General features: G+C 46.2%; 1 long non-coding RNA gene across 1 annotated transcript; it reads right to left on the bottom strand.

Moving 5' to 3' along the window:
• Positions 1-303: 303 nt before the first annotated feature.
• LOC144672592 (uncharacterized) lies at positions 304-22,939 on the bottom strand. The gene is made up of 3 exons (XR_013574119.1): positions 22,896-22,939; positions 22,014-22,124; positions 304-388 (listed from the first exon to the last, which is right to left on the bottom strand). It is a non-coding gene; the product is annotated as an uncharacterized LOC144672592 (long non-coding RNA).
• Positions 22,940-23,373: the final 434 nt, after the last annotated feature.

Raw genomic sequence — 23,373 nt, 5'->3', positions numbered from 1 at the left:
ACTCAGCAGCAACTAAATGTGTGTTTTCAAGTCCAACTCTATCTTCACACTGACTTTACACTGCTGTAGAGGTAGCCCATGCTATTCACACATTGGTTTATACGGATTATGTGATCTTACATCACAGGACTATTCTTAAAGGTACAGTACAGCATTAAACAAAACCATAATTACTACAGTCACCTCTCTAATCACTATAATTTGGAAAGTATTCCTACCAGCAAATAAATTCTGCAGTTTTGGAACTTACTAGTAGGCTGCATTGGGGTTGGCAGTCCCTCCGGCAGAGTCTTATACATTGGTGGAGTGTCCAACACTTCCAATGGCCATGGTTTAGGTGGTGGGGGTGTCCGGGCCATAGGAAAAGGGTCGTAGAGCATTTCTGTTTCTGTTAATAAAAGAAGAGGTGAAACACACTTAGTTCAAAACTAAAAATGCAATAAAAGAATCTACTATAATAAGTATTGATCAGCAAGCCATCAATGAAAGCAGTGATATTCCTTAGAATTTACAGCAGTTAACTAGGCTTTCAGCTTAACTGTGACGATGTTTATGCTCCACATGAGCCTCCTCCAACACTATTTGATCTAACTATATTAGAATATCCTTCTATTTTTAAGTACTTATTTAGTGTCCCACTTGTCACCTACTGCCCACAAGGTCAGACAGCCCCCAATTAATAAAGTGCTAACCTGTCATGGTCCATCCGCTTCAATGGGTGCTTGGAGTTTAGCGTCTGTGCTCAACAAGTGGGCTGAAACCACCACGCCAGGCAAGCAAACAAAAAGGAAGAAGAGCGTGCATCTATGTCATATCTCGTGGGAGGGTGGGCTGGGATTTGTCCACCCCACCGTTGCATCATCGGCTCATACTTCTGGGCGCCATATTTAAATAGCACCCACGCGCACATTCACTCTCTGCAGCCCAGGACTTGTCGTGGGAAGCACCAGGACGGCCTAGAGAAGAAAGAAGCCAAGTGACCCAAAGTTTAGCAACAAGGCACTGGTGGCATTCCTCCAGGCAGTCGAGGGCCAACGGGAGATACTTTTCCCTTTCATGGAAGCCAGAGATTCACCAAACTCACTTCTGAGGCTTGGGATAAGGCTACCAGTGTGGTCAGCACCAATGCTCTTCAGAAGAGGGTTGCAATCCAGTGCAGGAAAAGGATGAATAATCTCATCCGTTCTGCCAAGGTAAGTCAACTTTATCCTCAGTGTCTACTCAAACTTTCATAAGGCTATCAGGCATTTGCAGGGTTACGGTCCACAGTTTGATCTCACAAACTACCAGCACAAAGGGATATCACCACTAATTCTCTCACAGACACGCCACCTTTTTTTTAATTCATTCACGGGATGTGGGCTTCACTGGCTGGGCTAGCAGTTATTGCCCATCCCTAGTTGCCCTTGAGAAGGTGGTGGTGAGCTGCCTTTTTGAATAGCTGCAGTCATGTGGTGTAGATCTTGTGACATCTGCACAAGTCGTTTCCTGAGCCATTACATAGTCCATTCAGCACGCACAGAAGGCAGGCATGCTTATCATTTGTTTTGGCATCTATCTTTATGTAGGAAAAGATCACCCACAACAACAGGGAGAGGTCATAGGCCGGAGAGTGGATGCCAGAGCTCAAGCCACTCACCCACTATGAGGAGCAGGTGGCAGAGCTGGCTGGCGAGGACAGGAGCCGGCCTGCACTGAAGGTGAGATAGGCATCCCTGAACAAGCCAGTGAAGACCCAGCCACTACTCTTCGCCCATCCGCCAAAACTGAGAGTGCTATTTAATGTAGGTGATTATCCAGCCAATCACTAATTGTCTCTTCTCTCTATTACAGGTGCCAGCTAGAAAAGAGGAGGCACACCACCAGACAAGCCATCAGCCCCAGACCCCAGGCCACCTCGGATGAGGATCCTTAGGACCCATTAGATGTAGAGATATCACTGCATTCACCCGCACCCTCCACCAGCGCAGAGACACACACCTCGGTGGGACCCAGATCGAGAGCATGCTTGGGGTCACCACCTGGTGAGCAAAGCACCAATTCGAGTCCACAGTATTCCATGAAAGAATAAATTAATTACACAACTCACTAGAGGAGGAGGCTCCATAAATATTCCCATCTTCAATGAGGGAGCCCAGTGCATCAGTGCAAAAGAGTAGGCTGAAGGATTTGCAGCCATCTTCAGCTGGAAGTGATGATTGTATGATTTATCTTGGCCTCCTTCTGAGTTGCCAGCATCACTGATGCCATTCTTCAGCCAATTTGATTCACTCCACATAAATCAAGAAACGGCTGAAGGCACTGGAAACTACCAATGCTTTTGGGCCTGACAATATTCTGGCAATAGTATTGAATTCTTGTGCTCCAGAATTAGTCACGCCCATAGCCAAGCTGTTCCAATAAAGCTACAACACTGCCATCTACTCGGCCAAATACCGCCCCATCAGTCTACTCTCGATTATCAGCAAAGTGAAGGAAGGGTCGTCGACAGTACAATCAAGCCACGTTCACTCAGAAACAACCTGCTCAGTGGCACTCAGTTTGGGTTGCATCAGGGTCTTGCAGGTCATTCATCTCAGTCCCAGGAAAACACTGCAGGAGTTCCTCAGAGTAGTGTCCAAGGCCCAACCATCTTCAGCTGTATCATCAAAGACCCTCCCTCCACCATAAGGTCAGAAGTGGGGATGTTCACTGATGATTGCACAATGTTCAGCATCATTCTTAAGACAGAGATGAAGAGGAATTTCTTCTCTCAGAGGCTAGTGAATCTGTGGAATTCTTTATCGCAGAGGGTGGATGTGTGCAGATCCAACATCTTCATAAATCTCCTCTGTACCCTCTCTAATGCAATTACATCCTTTATGTAATGTGATCAGAACTGCACACAGTACTCAAGTTGCGGCTTAATTAAGATATTGTATAGTTCCAGCAAAACCTCCCTGCTCTTATATCCTAACTGTCGGCTAATAAATGAAAGAATTCCATATGCCTTCTTAAACACCTTATCAATCTGTCCTGCTACCTTTAGGGACCTGTGGATATTTACTCAAAGGTCCCTCAATTCCTCTATATCTCTCAGTATCCTACCATTTATTGTATATTCCCTTGCCTTGTTGGCCTCCCCAAATGCATCACCTCATACTTCTCTGAATTGAATCCCATTTGCCACTTTTCTGCCCACCTGACCAGTCCATTGTTTTCTCCCTGCAGTCTACAGCTATCCTCCTCGTTATCAACATTGTGGCCAATTTTTGTGTCATGCGAGCATACGAACTAGGATTGAAGGAGTAGGCCACTTGGCCCTTCAAGCCTGCTCTGCCATTCTGATCTGACTGAAATCTCCCAGCTGCCTCAGTAACTTTTCACCCCTTGTTTATCAAGAATCTATCTAGCTCTACCTTGAAACATTCAAAGACTCTGTTTCCACTGCCTTTTGAGGGAGTTCCAAATGCTCACTACCCTCTGAGAAAAAAATTCTTCTCATCTCTGTCTTAAATGGGCAACCCCTTATTTTTAAACAGTGACCCAAGTTCTAGATTCTCCCACAACAGAAAACATCCTCGCCACATCGACCCTATCAAGATGCCTCAAGATCTCACGTTTCAATCAAATCGTCTCTTACTCTTCTAAACTCCAGCTGAGACAAGCCTAGCCTGTCCAACCTTTCCTCATAAGATAACCTGCCCATTCCTGGTATTAGTTTAGAAAATCTCTGAACTGCTTCTAATGCATTTACATCTTTCCTTAAATAAGGAGGCCAATATTGTACACAGCACTCTAGATGTGGTCTCACCAGTATTCTGTACAACCTGAAGAATAACCTCCCTACTTTTGTATTCAATTCCCCTTGCAATAAACTATAATGTTCTATTAGCTTTCCTAATTACTTGCTGTACTTCTAATAAATTAGTAAACCCATGTTGAATTGTTCTAATCATACTATGCTTTTCTAAGTGCATTGTTGAGGCTTCCAACATTAATCCATCAACTGACGTTAGGCTAACTGTTCATTGTTATCTCTCTCCCTCCTTTCTTGAAAATTGGTCTAACATTTTGCAACTTCCAATCTAATTGGACCGTTCCCAAATCTAAAGGCGGAATCATCCCAGATTTGAACCAAGTGCAGTAGCGGGCAGATAAAACGTCAGTTTACCCGCCAGCCGCAACAGCGGCTTTTCATGCCATATCGTCGCAAACCCACCACATTAATTGTGCATTCCTGGGAAACACGCTGTTTCCATGGCAGGCAGGCTCTCATTCGCCTGGCACACCATCACCTCGCCACTTCATCACGCCGGGCGTCATATTTAAAGTCCAGCCACGTGCACACTTCTTAGTGCTTCCAGCCCACAACTGCTGCAAATAAGACAGGATGGCCTCGAAAGGCAAAAAACTGCAACCACAAGGTTCGATAACGCATCCCTCATGTGCCTTTTGGACGCCGTGGAGGCTCGCCATGAAGTCCTCTACCCCCGCTCTGGCCGCAGGACAGGCAGCAACCTCACTAATCCAGCTGGGAGATGGAGAAAGTGGTGATCAGAGCCAATCCCCTGCAAAAGAGGACAACCACCCAGTGCCAAAACAGGATGAATGATCTCATCTGTTACACCAAGGTAACTCACTCTTCTCATCACTCTCAACTCTCGCACTCACAAACCCATCACACATCAACAGGGATCTCACACCTCAAGTGACATCACCCTACCTCTCACACACATCCTCACATCTCAATCAGGCTCATATCCTCTCGGGCTTGAGTCCTCATCCTGTCCTTGGCTCCGCTCAACACACAAACATTCCATGCAGTGCCATATGTCCTGCTCACACTCCCTCCATCTGTTTCCACACAGGAGAAGCCTGCTCACATCAGCAGGGAGAGGTCCCGGACTGTAGGTGGAGTGGCCCACATCAGGCCCCTCACTTACTTTGAGGAGCGTGCCATCACACTGACTGGTGAGGATGTGGACTCTACCTGCAGTGACTGTGAGGTCGGCGGCAAACACCCTTGTAAGGATCCTGCACCACATCATCCCTCTCAACGCGAAAGTGAGCGCTCTCTCTCCTGCGTTTGACTTTGCTGACATGCACTACTTATCTCTATTTTGGTTAACAGGGAGCTCTGCCAAGCAGCCAACACCCTCAGCCAGCCATTCCCTCAGCTCCATCCAGGTCCTCACTTCAGCAAAGAGGATACCTACTTCATTGAAGAGATGGAAGTAAGCAGCCTGGAAGACCCATCACAGCGCTTACCCACACCATGCACCAGCACAGAGACACACACCTCGGTGGGACCTAGATCTAGAGCAGGCTTGAGTTCATAATCTGGTGGTCACCACATGGACACATGCCTGCAGCAGGAGCAGGCAGGTTTCGCCGAGCTCCCCAGCACTCAGAGGACTGGTGGAGATCAGGCATCTGTGAGGTCCAAGTCAGATGATGACCCTCTGGATTTGGCCTTCCAACTCATACTGGAGAGTCAGCAGAAGGCGTGGGAACATCACGCAGAGCTGTTGGAAGCCCTCAGCAGAGTGACACGCAAGTTGCAGGAGTGCATCCGCCTGCTCTTGATGAATTGGTGCCCACATGTGCCTGTATGGAGGTCTCCATGGGGAGGATGGCAGGCGCCATTGAGACCCTGGTCCAGCAGAATGCAGAGATGTATGCAGACCTGCGCTCCATCACAGGAGCCATGAGTGAGTTCCTGCAGTGGCAATGCGTGAAGGAAACAAGGCACATCAATGTCCCTCCAGGTGCTCCTTCCCCTCAAGGAGTCAGGCTGGGGCCCCCAGGAACACGAAGGGAGGAAGAGTGGCAACTGCACACCCCTGGGTCATCCACTCAGAAATCTCAGAGGCTGTCTTTTCCCTTCAAGTCCTCTTTGCTCGTGAGCCCCCCAACCTCATCCTTTATCACCACAGAGGGAACAGCTGGCCAATGGGTGATTCTAGAGGGAGAAGTGTGTGTATGTGTATGTGTATATGTGTGTGTGTGTGTGTGGCAGGGCCTTTTGAAGTCTCATGCAAGCGTTCTCACAGGCATGCGGATCCTTCACGTGTCACACTCACCTTAATGACCTGAGCATTTCGAATGCTGCCTGCTGGAGTTCACTTTTAGTTGTCCATCTGAGTTGAACTGCATCTCCGCCCACCCAATGATCACACTCCCATGCAGCACCTGATCTCCCCCACCACGACTCTTGTTTCACTTTTGATTTGGACAGCATGGTTTGGATTTGGGTTTTCGTGCACTCCCCCATCTTTTCCCCTCCCCCCTGTCACCCATTTCCTCTCCCCCATCACAGCAGAACCCCACCGCAACCACCACCCCCTCCCTCCGCGCCCCCCCACCCCCCTCCCCCACACCTCCCCAGCAAAGTCTTCCATCTTCCCTCCGTTACTTACTAGGCACAACCCTTTTCTTTCAGGGGTGTCCAGGTGAACGTGTATATTCCCTTCCTTCTCAAAAATCCCACCTTCATGCACATTCACCGCCCGACCACCTCCTTCTCACCCCCAGGGTATGTGTCTGCCTCCAAGTCCCTACCAACCACCCTCGCCATCCCTTCTACAGCTGCTGTCGAACCATCACTCTCCCACCCTACCACCCCACTCAATGGGTCATTCTCACTATTCCCTCATACCACGTCCACTCTCAGTTCGCTCCCCAGGAGGCAATCGTGAACCCATCAGACCCCTGCCTCACATGTTCACCTGGACATCCCCCCCCTCCGGACTCCTTCCCCCCCAAAGCCCTTCACCCCTTAGTCCTTCCACGCCCACAGACTCCACCCCCTGCTTAGTCCCTCCCCCTTCCTGACTCCCCCAGACACCCTTCTTCCACCACGCTTAGTTCTTCACCCTCCTGACTCCTTCCTCCAGCTTTACCTCTTCTTCAGTCTCACTTTTTCCTGCAGCTTTACTTCTTCCCTCTTTCTGACTCCATCCTCCATCCTCACACCTTCCTCCACCCTTATTCGCTCCCCCTTCCTCACTCCTTCCTCCACCCTTACTCCCTCCCCTCTCTGCACTCCACCCATCCCCTGGAATTTCACCCTTCTCCACACTCCTTCCTCTCCCTGGACTCCTTCCCCTCTCCGCACTCCTTCCCCCCTCCAAACTCCTTCCCTTACACCTTCCACCCACCTTACGCCTACTTCCCCAGTTGCCATCTCCTCCCGTTACCCCCTCTTTCCCTATACTCCCTCCCCCTCCCAACCTCACCCTCCCCATCACCTTCATTCACCCCTCCCAACCTCACCTGCCAACACCTTCATTTCCCCTCCCAACCTCACCTCTGCGACACCATTCCTCTCCCAGTCGATCCTAGACCTTTCTCTCCCACCCCTTCCACCATCATGCATTGTGAACATCAACGGTGGCTATCCAATTTCCGTGAGCTGCTTAGCAGCAGAGCCATGTCCATGAGAATCCCCCCAGCATGCCAAGGACAGTATTCTGTTGCTGTCAGGCTTCAGCATTTTCTGCTCCTCAGTTGTCTGCAATGTGAGCAAGGCTGTGGAGGTAAGTCCAGACTTCCGCTCATCACACTTGTCAAGAGGTGTTCTGCGCTGGCATGTTTTTCCGCTGACATGGATGACGATCCAGTCGGGGGGGATGAGTCCAGCAGGATGGCCTTATGATGACATATTGATGTATTTCAATAAGGTTCCCGAAGTCCAATGGCGGGGAATACGGCCCTCCATCGGCGGGCAGAGCGGATGATTGCAAATTGGTTTCACAACATTGTGAAACCAATTTTTGGCATTCTCACCATATTATAAGACCATAAGACATAGGAACAGAAATTAGGCCATTCGGCCCATCGTGTCTGCTCCGCCATTCAATCATGGCTGATAAGTTTCTCAACCCCATTCTCCCACCTTTTCCCCGTAACCTTTGATCCCCTTACCAATCAAGAACCTATCTATCTCCGTCTTAAATACACTCAATGACCTGGCCTCCACAGCCTTCTGTGGCAATGAATTCCATAGATTCACCACTCTCTGGCTAAAGAAGTTTCTCCTCATCTCTGTTCTGAAAGGTCTTCCCTTTACTCTGAGGCTGTGCGCTCGGGTCCTAGTCTCTCCTACTAATGGAAACATCTTCCCCACATCCACTCTATCCAGGCCTTTCAGTATTCTGTAAGTTTCAATCAGATCCCCCCTCATCCTTCTAAACTCCATCAAGTATAGACCCAGAGTCCTCAAACGTTCCTCATATGTTAAGCCTTTCATTCCTGGGATCATTCTCGTGAACCTCCTCTGGCCCCTCTCCAGGGCCAGCACATCCTTCCTGAGATATGGGACCCAAAATTGCTCACAATATTCTAAATGTGGCCTGACCAGAGCCTTATAAAGCCTCAGCAGCATATCCCTGCTTTTATATTCTAGTCCTCTCGAAATAAATGCCAAAATTAATAGTCCACTCATGACACCAAACAGGCCCAACTCCAGAGGGCACGAAATACTGGCCTAAGGAATTTTGGAAAATCATAGCTCTCTCTTTCAGAACCCTTAGGTGTATGCTATCAGGTCTTGGGGATTTGTTGGGTTTTAATCCTTCAATTATCTCCAATACTTCTTCTCTATTGCTATCAATTTCCTTAATTTCCACACTCTTTTTAGCCCATTGGGTACTGTCTATTTCTGGTATGAAAATTGTGTCTTCTGCTGTGAAGACAGACACAAAGGGCAGAATTTTCCATTTATGAGACTAAGTGCGGTGGCGGGTGGTTTCGGTTGTGCCCAGCCTGCTGCTCAGAGTGGCAGGATCTTGCGCCCAATTCTGTGCATGGAAGCTAATTAGTTATGTGCAGGTGAGTGTCAGACCGAATCACCTGGCGGATCGGGAACTGATTTGTCCGCCTGCCATCAACTGGCGGGGTTGAAGGTCTGGGTGCCATTTTTAAAAGCCAGTCGAATACATAGATCTCAGTCTCTCCAGCCCACCTGTCCCCAGGAGACCATTACATATGTCTTCCACTCATAAGGAGAAGGCTGTAAGCCTCAAGAAGAAGGCAGCAGCCCGCTTCACCCACCAGATCCTCGAGGCCTTGATCAGAGGAATGCGGGCACACAGGCATGTCCTGTATCCCAGGAATAGGTCCAGGAAGCACACCTGCCTCACCTCTCCAGCCTGGCAAGCTGTCACAGAGCAGGTCAGTGTGGCTGGCAACCGCACCCGAAATGCCATCCAGTGCAGGAAGAGGATAAATGATCTCATCCACTCCACCAGGGTAAGTCATCCTTCAACTCCCTCCAATATCAAACTCTCATCATGGCATCATGCACTCAAACGGCTGCTCTCTTCAGGGATATCACACAACCATTAGTTGGAGACACACATCAACACTCATTCTCTCACCGAGATTTTCACATCACCACCATCCCATCTATCATGCTGCTCACACTTAATCCTCTGGCTCTTCTGGTGATGCCTCACCACACACAGGGGACATGCAATTCACCCAACCTCTGCTCTATCCATTCTCATCACATGCCTTTCCTTCATCCTCATCCAGGGCAAGCTGGCACACAACAGAAGGGAAAGAGCGTAGGCCAGGGAGGGATGGCCGACATCATAGCTCTCACTGAATTCGAGGAAGCTGGCTGGGGAGGACAGGGATCGCTTCTGTGAGGAAGGGGAGCTTGGCATCTCCCAGCAACCTAGGACAGATCACAACTCCATCACTTCATCACATTCTGACAATCACAGTGAGTCATGTGCAGTCTTATATTGCTCACGCTCATCAAAGACCATAAGACATAGGAGCAGAAGTAGGCCATTCAGCCCATCGAGACTGCTCCACCATTCAATGAGATCATGGCTGATCAGCAAACCTCAACTCCACTTTCCTGCCTTTTCCCCACAACCCTTGATTCCCTTACTGATTAAAAATCTGTCTTTCTCAGCCTTGAATATACTTAACAACCCAACATTTACAGCCCGCTGCGGTAAAGAATTCCACAGATTCACTACCCTCTGAGAAAAGAAATTCCTCCTCACCCCTGTCTTAAATGGGTGCCCCCTTACTTTGAGATTGTGCCCTCAGGTACGAGACTCTCCCACAAGGGGAAACAGCCTCTCAGCATCTACCCTGTCAAGCCCCCTAAGAATCTTATGTTTTTCAATAAGGTCACTTCTCATTCTTCTAAACTCCAATGAGTAAAGGCCCAACCCACTCTACCTCTCCTCATAATAAAATCCCTCCATACCCAGGATCAATTTAGTGAACCTTCTCTGGACTGCCTCCAATGCCAGTACATCTTTCCTCAGATAAGGGTGCCAAAACTGTTCACAGTATTCTAGGTATGGTCTAACTAGTGCCTTGTATAGATTTAGCAAGGCTTCCCTATTTTTATACTCCATTCCCTTGAAATAAAGGCCAACATTCCAGTTGCCTTCCCCATTACCTGCTGAACTTGTATGCGTGCTTTTTGGGATTCATGCACAAGGACCCCTAAAGCCCTCTGTGCTGTAGCGTTCTGCAGTCTTTCTCCATTTAATAACATTCAGCTCCTCTATTCTTCCTTCCAAAGTGCATAACTTCACATTTTCCCACATTATATTCCATCTGCCAAGTTTTGCCCACTCACTTAACCTATAGGCTCTTTGTGTCATCCTCACCACTTGCCTTCCCACCTGTTTTTGTGTCATCCACAAACTTGGTGATAATACATTCATTTCCTTCACCCAAGTCATTAATATGTATTGTAAATAAATGTGGCCCCAGCACTGATCCCTGTGGCGCTCCACTAGTTACAGGTTGCCATCCTGAAAATGTCTACCTTATCCTAACTCCCTGTCCTTTATTAGTTAGCCAATCCTCTATCCATGCTAATGCGTTACCCCCAACATCATGGGCTCTTATCTTATTAAGTAGCCTTATGTGTGGTACCTTATCAAATGCCTTTTGGAAATCCAAATATATTACATCTACTGGTTCCCCTTTACCTATCTTGCTTGTTACCTCCTCAAAGAATGCTAATAAATTTGTCAGGTATGATTTCCCCTTCACGAAGCTATGCTGACTCTGCTTGATTATGTATTTCTAAATGCTCTATTACATCCTTTATAATAGATTCCAACATTTTCTCAATAATGGATGTTAAGCTAACTGACCTACAGTTACCTGTTTTTTGACTCCCTCCCTTTCTGAATAAGGATGATACATTGGCAGTTTTCCAATCCTCTGGGACTTATCCAGAATGTAAGGATTCTTGGAAGATTACTACCAGTGCATCCACTATCTCTGCAGCTACTTTTTTTTTAGTATCCTAGGATGCAACCCATCAGGTCCAGGGGACTTATCAGCCGTTAGCCTCATTAGTTTCCCTAGTACTTTTTCTTTCGTGATAGTTATTTCCTACCCCACTTTTGCCCCTTGATTATTTAGTGTTTTTGGAATGCTATTAGTGTACTCTACTGTGAAGACTGATGAAAAGTATTTATTCAACTCCACTGCCATTTCCTGGTTCCCCATTATTATTTCTCCAGCCTCATTCTCTAAGGGGCCTATATTGGCTTTGGCCCCTCTCTTCCTTTTTATATATATAAAGAAGCTTACTGTCCGTTTTTATATTACTTGCTAGTTTATCCTCAAAGTTTATTTTCTCCCTCTTTATTTTTTGGTCATCTTCTGTTGGTTTTTAAAACTTTCCCAATCCTCTGGCTTACCACTAATCTTTGCCACATTGTAACACTGTATTCTAAATCTTCTAGGCAGAAGCAGATCAAGGCACACAAGGCTGCCCACCATAAGTCCGAGCCCCCAGATCATGTCCGAAGAGGAAGTACTCAAAGAACCATCACTGAGCTCACCTGCACCCTCCACTATCGCAGAGATGCATACCTCATTGGGGCACAGCTTTAGATTAGGCTTGGGGTCACTTTCTGGCGAACACCTCGCTGACATGTCCCCATAGCAGTCAGGGGCAGGGGCAGCCCAGGTCTCCAGCACTAAGAGGGCTACTGGAGATCAGGCACCTGTTCAGTCCAAGTCAGGTGATGACCCTCCGGAAGTGGCTGCCAACTCAATGCTGGAGATGCAACAATAGGCGGCGGACTATCAGCCAGAGATTCAACAGTCATTCAGCAGACCAGAAAGAATGATGGAGTCTGTCCATGTTCTGTCTGACGTCATTGCTGCAGCATGCAAGCACCTTGAGGTCACCGTGGAAAGGTTGGCAGCCACCATGGAGACCTTGGAACGGCAGGTTTTGCTGGATTTGCGCTTGGCCCTGGACTCCATGGCCACACACCCTGGTGGGCACCATCATGTTATAGGTGACAGGGAGGCGAGGCACCTCGACCTCCCTTCAGGTACACCATTTCAAGGAATCAGGGCGGGGCTCTCAGGCGCCCACAGGGGGGATTGAGCATCAGCTGGACACCCCGGTGGCCTCCTCTCAGGACAATCCAAGGGTGTGCAGCCACTCACAGTCCCCTCTCCCTGTGACCCCATCCGCTCCAGATGCTTAGACTGACAAGAGTGCATCTGTCCCTGAACAGGAGACCTCCAGGCCTTGGGCCACTAGAGAACATCCACCAAGGTCATCACAGATATCAGGACGTAGAAGTCAGCTGGCTGCCTCCACCTCTGCTGTGGATGTCGTGACTGCCGTAAGATGTAGCAGTAGGGTTAGGAAAGTTAAGAAATTTATTGTCACTTTTGGGTCACAGGTGTGCTACCACTGTAAAAAATTGCACTTTTGTGAATATGTTTGATGGCATGTGAATGAATGTCTTGGTCAACTGAAGGCATTGTGATTTTGTACATTGGAATCCTCTTTTGTCAAGCTTTAGCCTCCCACTCAGTGACAGTGTCCCACTATGAGATTAACATTCATGTGATGCCAACCTCACTTGAACTAGTCTCCCCACCCTTGTGTGGTATCAGGGAGATGTGTTTAAATCTTTATTTGAAGCATGTGATGTTTGCACTTCTAACCCTTGGAACACCTTTGAGGAAGGGCAGCTCATCAGCATTGATATTCTAGCAGCATTTATGTCTCCTCAGTGTAGTGACAGAAGACAAGATATGCAGAGGAAGAGGAGATCCCTAGCCATGTCCTCATCTCAGTGGCAGAAGAGTTTGCATCATTATATGGCAGAGAAAGCTTCAAGTCATCTCTCGCATCGCTCTCGTTCCTCACTGGGCTCTCAGTTCCCAGAATGAGCACATTCACGGGGCACCACGGACCAATGCAGAGATCATGGCCTGCGCGATTCATGAGGCCAGACTGTGCAAGTGTGAATGCAGGACTCATTCTCACAGTGAGTGATCGGACATCCCCTGAGATGAAAGGGAATGGCATTGAGGGCTAGGAGAAATGTGGCCATTTGCCCTCACTTAAATTGCTGAAAGGCTCCAGGAAAAGTAAAGTTAAGTGTCATGGGCATGATTCCCACGTCTTGCTTCCTCCAAAGCGTTGTTGCATTCATACCGTACCTCAGCACCCTCCTGAGGTTTCTGGACATCTGGATTTTCATCCTCTAATATGCTCTCATCCTTCTCCATTTTTCCCTCTGGCAAGGGATCACCTCTTTGCATTGCCTGATTGTGAAGGGCACAACACAGAGCGATGATGCATGAAACCCTATCGGAAGAATATTGAAATGAGCCACCTGAGAGGTCCAAGCATCTGAAGCGCATCTTCAGAAGCCCTATGGTTTGCTCTATAAGGGAGGGTGTGGAATGACTCGGAGGGCGACACACCGATGTCATCAGCCAGTGTTTCAGTGGGTACCCCTTAACCCCATGCAGCCATCCCTGCAGATGTTCAGGCCCCTTGAAAATCTCATGCATCTGGGAGTGACTCAGGGTGTAGGAGTCATGGGAACTCCCAGGGTACCTAGTACAAACATGCATTATGTGCTTCCAATGATCACACACCAGTTGTATACTGATGGAATGTTAGCCCTTCCGGTTTACAAACATTAGGGCCTGCTGCCATGGAGCCAATATATCCAAATGGGTGAAGTCTATTGCACCCTGCACTCTTGGAAAGCCTGAGCTGGCGGCGAAGGCAGTGTATCTTGCAGCCTTACTATCTTCATGCAGAGCAAACCTCACCTACTGATGCGCCTTACTGTAAAGGGCATCTGTGACATCCTTTATGCATCTATGTGTTGCGGACTGAGAGACGCCACACAGGTCTCTTGTGGGTCCCTGGAACGACCTACAGGCAAAGAAATTGAATGTGGCAGTCACCATTAAAGCCACTGGCAGGGGATAGCCTCCCACTCCACAGGGCGTTAAGTCTTCACGAAGAATGTGGTAGATGTGATCTACCAGAGCTCAGGACAAGCGCAGGCGTGTGCAGCATTGTCCCCCATGCATTTGTAAATAGGAGACTCTTCTACATTTGGCGATTCACCTCCATTGTCTGGGTCTCTCCTCCTGACCTTCCTGTTCATGCTCTGGCTCCCTTTGATCATGTCCCTTAGGTGGGGCCTCCTGCTGGAGCTGCGCTCGGCATCACCTCTCCCTCCTTTGCCTCCTCCGTTGCATTAGGACCCTGACAAAGGCAACATCGAGCCCTGGATGTATCTCTGCTTTTGCCTTCCCTCTGAAATGAAATATTGGAGACATTAATGAGAGTGAAGCTCAGACTATGAAACCTATGACAACTGTAAGGGTCTATAGTTTTTCTGCCCTACTTACATGGTGACTAATGCAGCCTTGTCCCTGAGACACTAGCACACACATCGAGGTGACCAAGATGCCATTCCAGATATGTAACATCTGGAGCCCTGCGTGGGATGATAAGGCATAAGTGAGATGCATGACCCAACCTAGCTCAGTGCTCCAAACTCTGATATGACATTGGCGATTACCAATCAGTTGCTCATGGTCAATGAGTAGATGCCCTTTGGGCCGTTATGAATGGCAGTTCTGGTGAACATGTGACTGGCCTTCATTGATGGAATGTCATATATCATACAGCTGTGCCTCCTTCACTGTTGCCTGCATTCCCAAATTTTTCATTTCTATGTGTTACTCTTGAGATGCAACGCCTATGCTGTTAAGACACTGAGTTATGAGTACCTCTGTTATAGTGCTAATGAAGGCATTGGCTTTCAGTGGCTTTCTTCCCAAGGAGGTCTCCCTCCTTTCTCTCTAAGCAGGCTCCTGTTCATTCTTGTGGCACCAACAAATTAGAGGGCAGCCCCAGAAATGGCCCCTCAGCTTAGCAGTGCACTCCTCCCACACTGCCTCAGACCCCTCCTGATCAGATTCGCTGGTACTTTTGATTTATTACTGCAACATAACTGATGGTGGTTCTTCATTACGACTTGTAAATGAGCTTCGACGCTCCCTCTTTCACTTCCGTGTGCCTGTCATATACCTGGAACCTCACGATGTGAAGGTAGAGCTCCCTCCTGATGTTCTCCAGCTTCTCCCAATCGCATAGTTGTGGTTCCTACCCTCCTGCCTGAGCCCATCACTTGTGATGTGCCCACGGCCCATGTGGACCTCTACCCAGTCTACCTGGAGACTTACCGAGGTGACCCCACCCCCCCACCACCCCCCCTCACCCCTGCCCCCGGAGACCTTCACATACTCTCCCCCCCTTTATTATGTGTTTCCAATCTATAGGCTGCAGCATCTCCAGTTACCTTCACTATTCCATCAGCAGCCCAGTACAGAGGTACAGAGACAGCCAAGCCTAAGGTCAGTAACTGTGAGACAACCCCGCACACCAACCTGTACTTTTTTTCCTCTGGAGCACCCAGTCCTTGCCTCTGCCTGCAGCTGGAATACGCCGTGCTCCCAATGATTCCTCCTGTGACATGCCCATTGCACTCCACGACTCTTTGCAATCTCTGACTTCTGACTATGAGGTCCACATAGGCTCTTGACTGCTTGTACTCTCTGACTCCTTTCCACATTGCTACAGGAATGTCTGTACTCTGTGACTCCTGACTGCAAGCCCAGGCCAAGGACTTTGACTTTCACAGTGTTCCCCATTGCCCTGATGACTGAGTACTCCCTCCCAAAATCCTGCCACTTCTGAGTCTCCATGTGGCCCATCCCTCTTGTGCCACACTAACAACACCCTCCTTTGCTATTCCAGAGCCTCCGTGCAACCTCTCCTATTTATACACGTGTTATCCCTTTCTTCAACTTGCTTGTCAGCGTTTCATGTACCCTTGACGGGCACCAGCTTCCACCCCCCATTCTAGCTTCTATTGTTCCCAATCCTCCACTCCCTTCCCCGCTTGTGTTCACCCTTCCCCCCTCACACCCCTTGCACAGCCTTCCTTCCCCATTGCTCCCCTTGTGTTCATCATCACCACCCTTCTCCCCCCAACATTCCATCAGCACCCGCTCCCCCACTGGTCAAAATACTTGCTCCCGAAAGTGGAGTTCTGCATGAATACCACTGCACTGTGGTGTCTTTGTGGACAATGGTGTCAGCCACCAGAGCAGAACACCCCTGCAGTCCCCATCCCCAGCTGCCATACTGGTCAGAGTCTGAAAGTGGAGGCCAGCATGAGTACAGCAGCACAGTGGTGTCCTGCTGGACAACGAAGGCAAAGAGCATCAGCAGACCAACCCTACAGCCCCAGCAGTCTGGTGCTCATTGCAACAAGGCCAGCACAGCACTTTGGTAGGTAGGCTATATATGTTGCACTCACCTCAAAGTCACTGAGGTCCGATGTGCGCACACCACTCCCTTTTCAAACAGGTTTCAGGGCAATGGAATTTCTTGCTGGCGTGGCGCAAGATTGGAAGGTGCCATGAGATTCCGGCGAGCAGCTGTTTTAATGAGCATTCATGAGATGGTAATGAATGCAAATAGTGTTCATGCCATTAGGCAGCGGGATAACTGACCGCCAGTAACCCGCCATTGGCAGAATTGCAAACTACGTTTACACTGGCAGGTTTCTGACTTTTTGCCTGCCGCTAAATTATCCGCTTTCGCCTGCCACAAAACCCACGGCGGGCAGGATGGGAAAATTCTGCTCAAAATATTTGTTCAATGCCTCTGCTATTTCCTCATTTCCCATGATAGTTTCTCCTGTCTCTGTTTCTAAAGGTCCAACATTTACTTTAGCTACTATCTTCCTCTTTATATACGTATAAAAGCTCTTACAATCTGTTTTTATGTTTCTGGCTAGTTTACTCTCACATTATATTTTTTCCCTTTTTATCAACTCTTTGGCGGCCCTCTGCTGGCTTCTAAAACACTCCCAACCCTCAGAATTGATACTGTTTTTTGCAACATTGTAAGTCTCTTCATTTAACCTATACTACCCTTAATTTCCTGAGTGAACCACGGATGGGTCTTTCTCGTTGAGTTTTTGTTTATCAATGGAATGTATTTTTGTTGAAGATTTTGAATTGTTTCTTTAAATGTTTCCTACTATTCATTTACCTCCGTACTTTTTAGTTTATTTACCCAATTACCCTTAGCCAGTTCTCCCCTCATACTAATGTAATTGGCTTTGTTTAATTTTAAATTCTCATTTGTGATTGGAATACTTGGAAACTTAACATAGAATTCAATGGATTATGGTCACTATTTTCCAGTGGATCTTTTACTATGACATTACTAATTAACCCTGCTTCATTACACAATACCAGATCTAAGATAGCTTTATCCCTAGTCAGTTCCACAATATATTGCTCCAAGAAATTGTCACAAAAATATTCTACAAACTTAGAAAATAATGATATGATTGGGCAGAATCAAAATGGATTTATGAAAGGGACATCATGTTTAACAAACCTGTTGGAGTTTTATGAGGGCGCTACTTATAGCATAGATAAAGGAGAACCAGTAGATGTGGTGTGTTTGAATTTTCAAGCTTTTGATAAGGTCCCATACAAGAGGTTAGTAAACAAAATTAGAGCACATGGGATTGAGAGTAATATTCCGGCATGGATTGTGAATTGGTTAACAGACAGAAAACAGAGTAGGAATAAACGGGTCGTTCTCAGGATGGCAGACTGTGACTAATGGGGTGCCACAAGGATTAGTGCTAGGTCCACAGCTGTTCACAATCCATATAAATGATTTGGATGTGGGGGCCAAATGTAATATTTCCAAAATAAAGGCAAAATTCTGTGGATGCTGGAAATCTGAACCGAAAACAAAAATGCTGGAAAAACTCAGCACCTGTGGAGAGAGAGACAGAGATAATGTTTTGAATCCGTATGACTCTTCTTCAGATCACAATCTCGAAATGTTATCTCTGTCTCTCTCTCTCTCCACAGATGATGTCAGACCTGCTGAGTTTTTCCAGCATTTTTGTTTTCGGTAATATTTCCAAACTTGCTGATGTCACAAAACTAGGTGGGAACGTGAGTTATGAGGAACATGCAAGGAGGCTTCAAGGGGATTTGGACAGGCTATGTGAGTGGGCAAGAACATGGCAGATGGATTGTAATATGAATAAGTGTGAAGTTGTCCACTGCAGTAGAAAAAAATAGTAAGACAGAGTATTTCCTAAATGGTGAGAGGTTGGGATGTGTTATCCAAAGGGACCTGGCTGTCCTTGTTCATGAGTCAATAAAAGCTAACAGGCAGGTGTGGCAAGCAATAGGAAGGTATGTTGGCTTGCATTGCAAGGGGATTTGAGTACAGAAGAAAAGATGTCTTGCTGCAACTTTATAGAGCCTTGGTGAGACCAAACCTGGAGTACTGTGTACAGCTTCAGTCTCCTTACCAGAGAAAGGATATACTTAGCATAAGTAAGTGCAACTGAGGTTCACCAGGCTAATCCCTGAGATGGCAGGATTGCGGTATAAGGAGAGATTGAGGAGACTGGACTTGTATTCTCTAGAGTTTTGAAGAATGAGAGGTGATCTCAATGAAACTTACAAAATTCTTACAGGGCTTGACAGGGTAGATGTAGTTAGGTTGTTGATGGTGGGTCTAAAACCAGGGGATACAGTTTCAGAATAAGGGGGAGGCCATTTAAGATTGAGATGAGGGATGTAGTATAATGGGTGTTTGCCATAGCAAGGGCTAATGTGGGAGTGGAGCACAGTATCATCCACAACATGATGTAGAGAGACACATGACAGTAGACATAGAGTGGTGCAGAGAGGGTTTGAGAGAAGTAGGCATGGAACTAGTACCTGGATAAGGCAGTACCTTAGAAAATATATATAGTTATATTTTACAAATAAACAGTTTATGTTCAACCACACAAGCTACCAGACCTCTTAGTGAGACACCAAACAACTTTACATGGTGGCAGTGATGGAATGGATCCCAAAATCTCAAGGCAGCTAAGGAACGAACTCATAACCTCAAAGAAACTGGAGAAGGAATTCAGGCTCTCAAGGCATGAAACAATAAAGAAACTTCAGCCTGACCTGAGCAAAGTGCACCTAATTTGAAGACACAGCTGGAGATCAGCTAAAAAGAAGCTCCATTGCAGATGTGGAGGCTGAAGGCAGAAGAAAAATCAACTGTGCAGGTAAAGAACTCCACCAGAAAACATGGCGTACCATTGCCAAACCTGATTGAACGTAAAGTCAAAGGACCCAGTCAGATCACAAAAAGGGTGAGCAAAATTCAGGAAGAATAGTATTGCCAGACTTGATCGAACGCAGAGTCAAAAGGGTGACATCAAAAAGGGTGGTGATCAAAATTCAGGAAGAGGGTAAACTTACCTTTGAAAAATAATCAGGGCATTAATGAGGCAAAGCATATTGATTATTTAACAAATGCAGCTGAAAGGATGCTACAGCTGGGTCTGGAGGTGACCCCAAACTATGTGGCGGCTGAACTTGAAGGAATGAGAAAAAAAATTAAAACAGCAGCAAGAGCTAAAAAATTTTCTTCCTATCAAGTTTTTAGCTTAACAAACCAAGTACCTGGCCCAATCGACTTGCTTTGAAGATTTCCTGCATAACTGATTAGTTTGAAGAATCGGGTCTGTGATCACTGCATGCCGAAACGCAACAAGCGTGGGAAGAAGGGAGAAGGGAATGGTTCCTGTGGCACCATTTTGCTAAAAAATGAATGAAAGCTGTATTCCCCTCTTCTTAAAAACAGCCATGGATAGTAAATTAAAACTGCCAGATCAATTTGAGCTCACGCAAGGGCCAAAACAGCCACAAAACTGGGCAACATGCAGAAGGACATTTTTAAATTACAGGAGCACATCAGGATTAAGTAGGAAACCAGGGGGAGTTAATACATTATTGTACTTATTTGGTGAATTTGCTGACAATGTAATCATAACATAAGATATAGATGAATCCTCAACCACATTTGGTTAGATATTAAAAGCCTTTGACAGCTAGTATAAACTCAAGTTGTGGAGAACATAGATCATAACAGAAGGTAGAGGACAACCCCAATAAAGCACCCAAAGGGCAAGGGAGACCATAACCAAGCAAAATGCAAGATGGTCGCCGACCATGCCAATACAATGCAGTGCATGAGCCAAAGAGTTTAGCGCAGAGTAAAGAGGCTGAGAATCAGCCAAAAGGCTTAAAAATAGTGCTTTTTGAAAATGCTGATACAGTACTCAACCTGCACAGAGTGAGCACATGGCTGTGAATAAAGAAAAGTTATCTGATATCTGTTACGGAAAGGAGAGAGGCAAAGTGAATTTCTTTATCCCCTCCTCGTCTGATCATAACCAGAGTTCTTTTTGAATTATTTTTCAAGTAGACCGTTGCATGTTTCCCAAAGGGGAGGTAATGGTGTTGTTGCTGGACTAGTAATCCAGAGACCTGGGGTAATGCTCTGGGGACCCGGGTTCAAATCCCACCATGGCAGATGATGGAATTTGAATTCAATAAAAATCTGGAATTAAAAGTCTAATGATGACTATGGAACCATTGTCTTCAGCATCCACAGTATTTTGCTTTTATCTAAAATGTTCTCTTTTCTGTCTTCTACCACACTTGGTGGAAACCTGGGACGATTCCACCCACTAAGTACTACAATTCCAATTCTGAATCAGCAAAGTCAGCCAGGAGCAACTGAGACTACTACTCCTCCAAATGGGAAGATCTGAAAGAGTCATAAAGCCTCCAGGCCATCTGAATTTATAAAGTCAGAAGCTTGATGGGGGGCCTGGAGAAGGAGTAGCACATAAAGAAAGATTGTGCTGTTAATATGTTGCACAAAGACTTGCGGGAAGGTGCAGTAAAAGGGTATTCAGCATAGCAAGGGTTAATATGGGACTGAAGAGCAGTACTGCCCATGGTTTGATGTAGAGAGACACGTGATAATAAACAGGTGACAGAGTAGTGCAGAGAGGGCCTGAGGGAAGTAGGCATGAAGCTAGTACCTAAATAAGGCTATACCTTGAAGATATGTATGCAGTTATGTTTTGCCGTTTATGTTAACGTTTATGTTCAAACATTTATGAGACACCAAACAACATTACAGCAAGGAAGAATTTCGTCACTCAGAGGGTGGTGATTCTTTAGAATTCCCTACCCCAGAGGGCTGTGAAAGCTCAATCATTGAGCATGTTCAAGACAGAGATTAATAGGTTCCTGGATACAAATGACATCAAGGGATTTGGGAATAGTAAGAAAAAAATGGGATAAGGGATAAAAGATCAGCCATGATCTGTCCGAATGTCTGAGCAGGCTCAATGGGTCGAATGGCTTACTCCTGCTCCTACTTCCTATGTTCCTGTTTTTTTTTGCTGCTTCTGGCTTACAATTTAGCAGGGGATGCATTCATTTGTGCTGCAACAGCAGGGGGAGCATACCTTGCAGGTGAAAAATTCCATTCTACCACTAGCATCAGGAACAACTGTGCATGTGCTGGTGGCCACAGTATGGGTTGAGTACACAGGTGCAACTATTTCTGCTGCTCTTCCGGAGTTACAATGTAAAACTAATTCACCACTTGCCATGCTGAGATTTGAATTTTCTCATTGTGGGTTGCCAGTTCAAGTAAGTACACTTCCACTCTAATCATCATGGGAGCCAGTCAACAGTTTCACTTCAGCACGTTGTATAGGGACACAACAGGGAGTGGTCAAAGGAGTTTGAGCAATTTCTTTCAAGTCTTTCAAACTTACTTTTTTTCACTGGTGATGGTTTTGGAGGTGGAAGCTTAGATCTAAGATTGGGCCCAGTGCATACAAGATATTTTCCCATCTCCTGGTCTGTTAAATTTTTAACAATTGTTCCTGCGAAAGGAAACAAAGGTTAACAATTGCACAATACAATACAAACATACGATTCCAGGCAGAGCTAGGACTTTACATTTTTTAGTAGCCTGTTGAGTTACTCCTTACATTTAGTAGCCAAACAAATACTTTGAAAGTCAAAAGATTCAATAATTATGCACTTAGTGGCTGTTATTTCAAAGCTATTTACTATCTCTACATGGTGACTTATATGCACATTTATGCTTGATTTCTATTCTTGACGTTCGCATTATTTTCCATCAATATATTTGCTGGGCAGCAAGGGATAACCCATTAACCTTTGCCAGTGTTGCCTGCATAACCAGAAGAAAGCAAACATTTTTATCAAATCTTACACAGCGATAAGATTGCCAACTCTGGATTTATTCCTGGAGATTCCATCAGATCACCTCACAACTCCCACACAGTTAAACAGCCTTTTAATATTTCTACAATATTTTATAACTAATAAAACATTGATAATACACACTATCTTTTTCATGACTACCATGATTTTTCACTCCCATGTTGTTTGCAGTAGTGTCCTGGAGAATAATCTTTAATTATCTGAAGACTCCAGGGCAATTCAGGAAAGCTGGCAATCCCAAACAGAGGTGCTACAATTGTCCTTTTGTCCTGTGACTAGGGAGGCAAGGATAAATGGAATGTGTTCTGGTCCATCACCCTTGATCAACACACAATATTACTGTGGGGGGGAAAGGCTTAATTGTCTTAAAACTGTAGTTGTTCCAAATTGGATTTTTGTCTTACGTTTTTTTTTCCGCTTTGGTGGGCTTTCTGGCTCTTGTTGTTGTTCTCGTAGCCGTTCTGTTGATAAAGAAAAAGATTCCATTAAAATCTTACCAATCTGAAATTGAAATTGTTGTTCTCAAGGTAAATGCAGAACCGAAATGTCACCACGCTTCCACTATACTTACTTTGTATCTTCTCATACACCCAAGCTGATAACACACAACAGAAAAAAAAGTTAGTATTTGGAGACACTGCACATCAATTACTGAAAGTTGATATCAAACAAAATAAACACTTCAAAAAACTTAATGTTGAGAGTGAATGTCATTCTGGTGGGTGGTGATATAACTATTGAATCATAGATTTATAAAATGTTTACAGCACATATGGAGGCCATTCAAATTGTAATGTCTGTGCCAGCTCTCTGCAAGAGCAATTCAGCTAGTCTCACTCCCCTGTCTTTTTCCCATAGTCCTGCAAATCCTTTCTCTTCAGC

This window comes from Cetorhinus maximus, chromosome 3 (genome assembly GCF_964194155.1).
Source record: "Cetorhinus maximus chromosome 3, sCetMax3.hap1.1, whole genome shotgun sequence".
NCBI lineage: Eukaryota > Metazoa > Chordata > Chondrichthyes > Lamniformes > Cetorhinidae > Cetorhinus > Cetorhinus maximus.
Note: the sequence above shows the minus strand (reverse complement) of the source record. Positions and strands in the feature narration are given on the sequence as shown.